At 49.7% G+C, this 7,357-nt stretch overlaps 1 long non-coding RNA gene across 1 annotated transcript; it reads left to right on the forward strand.

Moving 5' to 3' along the window:
• Window positions 1-662: 662 nt before the first annotated feature.
• On the forward strand, window positions 663-1,822 carry LOC132997885 (uncharacterized). Its single transcript, XR_009677912.1, has 4 exons — window positions 663-987; window positions 1,209-1,330; window positions 1,450-1,543; window positions 1,635-1,822. It is a non-coding gene; the product is annotated as an uncharacterized LOC132997885 (long non-coding RNA).
• The last annotated feature ends 5,535 nt before the right edge of the window (window positions 1,823-7,357 follow it).

Consider the following 7,357-nt stretch of genomic DNA (forward strand, 5'->3'; position numbering starts at 1 on the left):
AGAAATGAAACAATGCACTTTATTTCAAATTTTTATTGTCATCCAATCCTAAATCTCAACAACTGTACAGAGTGGCATGATTACAGTCACTTTTTCAATTGTGCTGGTTAAATGCACAGAGGAAGTGTAAACCACACCTCTACCAGCAAATAAATGATGCTGGGTATGATCATCTGTGTCCTGTAAGCTCCAAACTTCTACTGGCTTTCCATAAAAATATCTGTCCTCCCAAAATACTGGCATCAAATTCACATGTCAATGGCAAACTAAGCTGTTCCATGAATTATAAATGGTACCTTTTCACCACTACTTTCAAAATTGCTATGAAACATTCATTGATTTAATGATTTAATAATAAAAATAGTAATATTTAATCCCCCATGGACTGCACAGTGACAAAACACAGCAGCCGGCTGTTTGGATACAACATACATCTCCACTCAGTTTGATTATTATTTTAAATATAAAGGAGACACAATATAGAGCTTAAATTCCTTCATAATTTGAACTTCAATTGTCTCATTGTTGTTATTAAACTTTCTCAGTATTCCATTAAAACAGTCAACACTTTTATCCAAAGCGACTTACGATAAGTGCATTCAACTATAAGGTTACGAACATAGAACAGCGTGAATCATGTGTGTAAATGTACTAAACACCACAAAAAATAAACCTGGCCTCAGTCAAATACTTATCCCATATGAATTAACCGCTGCTCACGTCACCCGCTCGCGTCATCAGCTGATGGACTCGTCCAATCAGAGCCTCGTAAACGCCGTGCAGCAGCGTCGAGTGTCCCGCAGACAGGAAGCGGGTCGTGTTTAGCTTGTCCCGTACGAGTGACTCTGTCTTCGGGGTAAATAACTTGCTGAAGTCGACACGACGCTGTTCCCTGGAGGAGAAGATGAGTGCGTGTGGAGGCAGAGCCGCGGGCCCGGTGTGGACGAGTCGAGGCGGAGAAGACGGGCGCACAGTCCCTGAGTTACGGTGAGCTACAGCCGCCATGCTAACCACTAAGCTAACTGGTGCATCTGAAAGCATGTCCGCCACTCTTTGGGATAGCAAGAAAGTTGCTTAAATACGAATACAGCATCGAGTGCTGGAGCAGATCTAGTGCATGTGTAAATATGTATGAATTACTTAGATGTAACAGTTTGTTCTCGTTAAGTTTTTTCATCAACGTGACTTTTTTCTGTATGTTTTCACAGCCTCAGCCCCCCCCCACACACACACACACACACGCACACACACACACACAAACAAACAAAGAGGCGTTAGGCTGAGACGCTGAAAGTCCGGATTTAAAGTGCAGAAAAGGAAGCCATTGAATGTAAGTAACTGTTTATGAATTGTTTTGGTGTTTTTTTGCTGTGGATCTTCCAACGGTGATGCAGCGCGGCTATTTCCGTTTATTAATAATAAAGTCATGTTACATGTGTTGTTTTCCAGCTGCCTGTCCATGACGTACAAAGACACACTATGAGCCAGTATGATCCGACCAGACCTTACATCAGCATTGAGGAGTTGTCGGAGAAGAAAGAGGGTAAGGTTATATTCATTAAATAATTTTCCAGTTACATGTAAAGGTGTATGTTGTAATTGAACTGTGCTAATTTTACTGAATGTGTTTACAGCTGATTGAAGCGGGACAGATGACATGGATCCATCCTTCCACAGCCAGGAGTGCACCGACCTGTGTCCCACACTTCATATAAGACTGGAAGCTACACTGATCTCACAGCTACACACCACAGACGTCTACACACTGGAGAAGAGTCCCACAAAGAAGTCATGACCCAGAGGCTGCAGAGAAACATTTCAAGCCTCATCTGAGTTTTTGTACAATATTTTTGCTGTATGTAAATAAAGCTTTCACTCCACATATACCTTGTTCACATTTGTTCCCTGTACAATATGTTCACCTATAACATCAAGCATCACATGAATGTTTAGTTTTAATTAACTGCAGTGCTTTTGGTAAAGGCTTACTTATAAATAATAATAAATATTAATATATACATTTTTATTATAAATATTGTGTGGGAGGGGCTTACCCCACGTGCGGAATGCTGTGACCCCACGTGTGCACTGCAATGACCCATAAGGTGACCAATAGCAACACTTCTACCAACCAATCACGAGTGACATTAGTTTCAAGGGTCTGTGGTTTCCTCCAATGGTGAGTAGAGAGAGGTTCTAGCCAGCGGCTGGACTCCGATTCATATGCTAATTAGATCACACGTCGCGATCGGTCCGCGAGGCTCAGCGAGCCCCCCCGCGGCTCTCTCCTTTGTTCTCCAAATCCCCCTTAAGGTCCGCAAACGCCGATAGACCCACCTTGTCTTCACTGGCGAACGCCGAGGTAACATCATGGAAACAGTTGGTTACAGCAGGGGATTAGGCCTGTCCGTAGAGGTTCACTGTGACAATAATACTGCTTTTCGTCTAGTGTCACCTCTTTATCCACAACCAAGGGAGAGTCGCACACGGAGCTTGGTAGATCGTGTCCGGACGCTCGTTTCATGTCCAGTTACATTGTCAGTATGCTTAGTCGACCGAAAGTGACAGCTAACATACTCATCTACTCTGAAGTCACACTAGAAGCCTGGTAATGTAGAGACTCAGGTATTTACCCTGAGACGAGATGTTTTTTTACTACATCAACATAATGGCATACATTAGAAGTGAACGTCCGCATTGCATACAAACAAAATCACAAAGATAGCCCAGACCTGGTTCAACACACACACACACACACACTCACACACTTACAACAACAATGAGTGTGAGATCGGGGCCGAATGAGGAAGATGCCTACAATCCCTCGGAGATAGACCTGGCGTCCATCTCGGCCACCACCCTAAGCGGGAGCCTTTGCGATCAGTCCACTCACGTGACCCGTACGTGGCCACGTACCGACAAGCTCCAGCACCAACGTGTGCGGTTCAGCTCACCCATAACCCAGGTACGGTTTGTCTCGATGTCCAAAGCCTCCAGGGAGGCGCGAGGTGCTCGTCGCATTTGATGCAGCTCGCAGTGGACACCGTGATATTCAGAGAGGATACACAACCCCTGATGTCGAGAGGAGGGTCACCGAGACCACGTCTGGCACAATACTCGAGAGCGAGAGTGTCTCCCGGGGCGCTCCGGCGTCCTAACCGTAATAGTATTCACAAAACAAGGTTGCGTTCAGGTAGAGTCAATCGTTACAAGTCAACCAATCGCCTGAGACTCCCCTAGCGTGCCCTTGTATGCCACGCGATGGAATACAACTGCCTCCTCTTGAAGAACAGGACCTTGACAGATCACGAGATTAAAAACATAACTTGTGTCAATGTCACCCTCTGCAGCCACAATGGATCAGTTGTAATAGCACACCAGGACATCCCCACAGCAAGACGACCTCTGGATGTAGAGCTCTCACATTGTCACCACATGAATTCCCTTTTAGCCATGATCGCATGCTACGTGGACAGGTCTGTGAAGAGTCTGTGCCACTACCCCGAGCGACGTGTCCTCTTTGCAGCGGAGCAGCATCTGCCACCGAGGCGAGCAGAGGAGTGAGCAGGGCCAAGACAAAAAGAACTCAAGACAAGTAATGAAAACGAAGGTCATAATCGCAGACGACCATAGTCAATGTCTGCTGCCCATTCTACATTCTCAAGCTCAAACTAGATCATGAGCACCAACAGAGGATCAAGACTCTCCCTGAGAGGACCGCGATTGCCTCGACGCAGATCTCTGGGCTGTGCAAACGCAGGTCCGCTTCGATCGTGACGGGTTGTTGCTTGTCATCGATACACATTGAAAGTTGGGATATGTTGTTTTTTTCAAACTAGGGAACGTGTCTGTATGTTTGTGTACAATAAACCTTTTCACTAATATGTACTCAGCGTTTCTATTTTGTCACGACCAAGCTTTGATGAGCTTTTACTGTTATGTCCCAGGTTGGGACATGTTCGATTATCCCGTAACGCGGAAACACCAGGCACCTACCCGGGCGGGTATCCTGCGATGTCTTACCCTCCCTAGATCCGCGATCAACTCAAGGTGATCCGGGGACATCGGGGAGCTACCATTCAGATATCCCCACCATCCTCCTTTCAACGCCGCTATCAGGTCACGCATGTCTTCCGCTACGTCTGTGACAGAAACCAGGGCCGGGTCGCGATTGCGCCGTACGTCTGGCGGTTTAGCCAAGACGCGAGCCTCTCCGAATTCGTCTTTGACCTCGACGATCAGCTCCCGCATCAACTCAACGGGATCCGAAAAGTCCAATTGCGTGAACCTGGGGCACCTGTACGCGCCTCGCTGGAGGACAACGGCACATTCGACGATACCGTCGCGAGTTTTCACTGTCACGGAACACGACCCTCAGACCGTTGAAAAGAAGCAGTCTGCGACGACGATTGCCCCGGCGCCAATCTCGGGTCTATTCAGGAAAGACAGGATCTGAGCTCGAGAGACCGAGCCCCACCATCGACGATCCAGCCACGTTACAAGCGAATCCCACAACCTGTTCAATAGAGGCCAGTTGCCCCTTTGCGGCATCCCATCCGGACCATGGAGTGCGTCGAAATGACCCGGGTTCACGTACGCCATCGTTCTTGTGGGACGTGTTACATGTCCCGTAACATATAATAATAATAATAATAAATAACAGTACTGTGACATCTTTGTTTCTTTTGCTTCGCTTCCCCGACCAGCTTCCCCCGGCTGTGGACTGTGGGAGTTTTGGTACTGATTTAAAAACGCCCCCCCCTTAACCCAAGTGGCCTGTTCTTGACCTGGTGTCATTAACCCTTGTGTTGTCCCTGCTTCCCCATGCTGTTGGCTGTGAGCGTTTGGGTAGCGATTTGAATAACGCTTGTTGCGATACCCTGCTTCAAACACGCAACAGAGAAGCGAACAGTCGATGACATTGCAGATGTATTCGTCACACCCTTCAAGTTGCGCGCCGGTGTGACGTAGGACGCCTGGGATGCCCGCGTTGGGGAGTCTCTTCGGTGTGGGTCTCTGAGACCCGAAGGCTCGCACAGTGGGGATTGTGCGGCCGCTCGCGTTGAGGGCCGTCTCTCCGACCGGGGTCCCCGTGACCCTGAGACTTGCGACGCTGGACTGACACGCTCCCTCCGTTTGTGTAGTCGAAACCTGCTCCTGCTTGGTGATGAGAAGAAGAAGAAGAAGAAGAAGAAGAAGAATAAGAAGTCTCTCACGCAGTAATAATAAAAAAAAGAAATTCATTTTTATTTGTTTATTTTTTATACCCTCGTGTTGTCCCTGCTTCCCCATGCTGTTGACTGTGAGCGTTTGGTTAGCGATCTGACTAACGCTTGATGCGATACCCTGCTTCAAACACACAGACGCACACGCACACGTGGACACATACAGCCCACAACACATCAGCATCCGCACGAAGGGCAACAGAAAAGCGAACAGTCGATGACATTGCAGATGTATTCGTCACACCCGCTCCAAGTTGCATGCCAGTGTGACGTAGGACGCCTGGGATGCCCGCGTTGGGGAGTCTCTTCGGTGTGGGTCTCTGAGACCCGAAGGCTCGCGCAGTGGGGCTTGTGCGGCCGCTCGCGTTGAGGGCCGTCTCTCCGACCGGGGTCCCCATGACCCTGAGACTCGCGACGCTGAACTGACATGCTCCCTCCGTTTGTGTAGTTGAAACCTGCTCCTGCTCGGTAATGAGAAGAAGAAGAAGAAGAAGAAGAAGAAGTCTCTCACGCAGTAACAACCCTTGTGTTGTCCCTGCTTCCCCATGCTGTTGGCTGTGAGCGTTTGGGTATCGATTTGAATAACGCTTGTTGCGATACCCTGCTTCAAACACGCAACAGAGAAGCGAACAGTCAATGATATTGCAGATGTATTCGTCACACCCGCTCCAAGTTGCGCGCCGTTGTGACGTAGGACGCCTGGGATGCCCGCGTTGGGGAGTCTCTTCGGTGTGGGTCTCTGAGACCCGAAGGCTCGCGCAGTGGGGCTTGTGCGGCCGCTCGCGTTGAGGGCCGTCTCTCCGACCGGGGTCCCCATGACCCTGAGACTCGCGACGCTGGACTGACATGCTCCCTCCGTTTGTGTAGTCGAAACCTGCTCCTGCTCGGTAATGAGAAGAAGAAGAAGAAGAAGAAGAAGTCTCTCACGCAGTAATAACCCTTGTGTTGTCCCTGCTTCCCCATGCTGTTGGCTGTGAGCGTTTGGGTATCAATTTGAATAATGCTTGTTGCGATACCCTGCTTCAAACACGCAACAGAGAAGCGAACAGTCGATGAATTTGCAGATGTATTCGTCACACACGCTCCAAGTTGCGCGCCGGTGTGACGTAGGACGCCTGGGATGCCCGCGTTGGGGAGTCTCTTCGGTGTGGGTCTCTGAGACCCGAAGGCTTGCGCAGTGGGGCTTGTGCGGCCGCTCGCGTTGAGGGCCGTCTCTCCGATCGGTGTCCCTGTGACCCTGAGACTCGCGACGCTCGACGCTGGACTCCGTTTGTGTAGTCGAAACCTGCTACTGCTCGGTAATGAGAAGAAGAAGAAGAAGTCTCTCACACAGTAATAACCCTTGTGTTGTCCCTGCTTCCCCATGCTGTTGGCTGTGAGCGTTTGGGTATCGATTTGAATAACGCTTGTTGCGATACCCTGCTTCAAACATGCAACAGAGAAGCGAACAGTCGATGACATTGCAGATGTTGTCGTCACACCCGCTCCAAGTTGCGCGCCGTTGTGACCTAGGACGCCGTGATCCTGAGACTCGTGACGCTGGAATGACACGCTCCCTCTGTGTGTAGTCGAAAGTCGAAGTTATTTTTTATAGCTACACACGACACACGCAAAGACGTATGGCCCGTCTCTTGTCGTTCAGGGTCACCGTGACCCTGAGACTCGCGACGTCGGACCGACCCGTCTCCCTCCGTTGTCTGCTGTAACCCGTTCAACCCTGAGACTTGCGACGTCGGACTGACCCATCTCCCTCCGTTGTGTGCTGTAACCTGTTCAACCCTGAGACTCACGACACCGGGCCAGCCCGGCCGCCCGCGTTGCGTACTCGTGCCTGTTTTTCTAGCTCGGTGATGTGAAGAAGAAGAAGAAGAAGAAGGAAAACAAGAGGAAGAAGGAAACTCATTTTTATTATTTTTTATAGCTACACACGACACACGCGAAGACGTATGGCCCATCTCTTGTCGTTCGGGGTCACCGTGACCCTTAGAGTCGCGACGTCGGACAGACACGTCTCCCTTCATTGTGTGCTGTAACGTGTTCAACCCTGAGACTCGCAACTTCGGGCCAGCCCGGCCGCCCGCGTTGCGTACCCGACCCGTCTCCCTCTGTTGTGTGCTGTAACCTGAGACTCG

This window comes from Limanda limanda, unplaced genomic scaffold (genome assembly GCF_963576545.1).
Source record: "Limanda limanda unplaced genomic scaffold, fLimLim1.1 SCAFFOLD_109, whole genome shotgun sequence".
In the NCBI taxonomy this organism is placed as follows: domain Eukaryota; kingdom Metazoa; phylum Chordata; class Actinopteri; order Pleuronectiformes; family Pleuronectidae; genus Limanda; species Limanda limanda.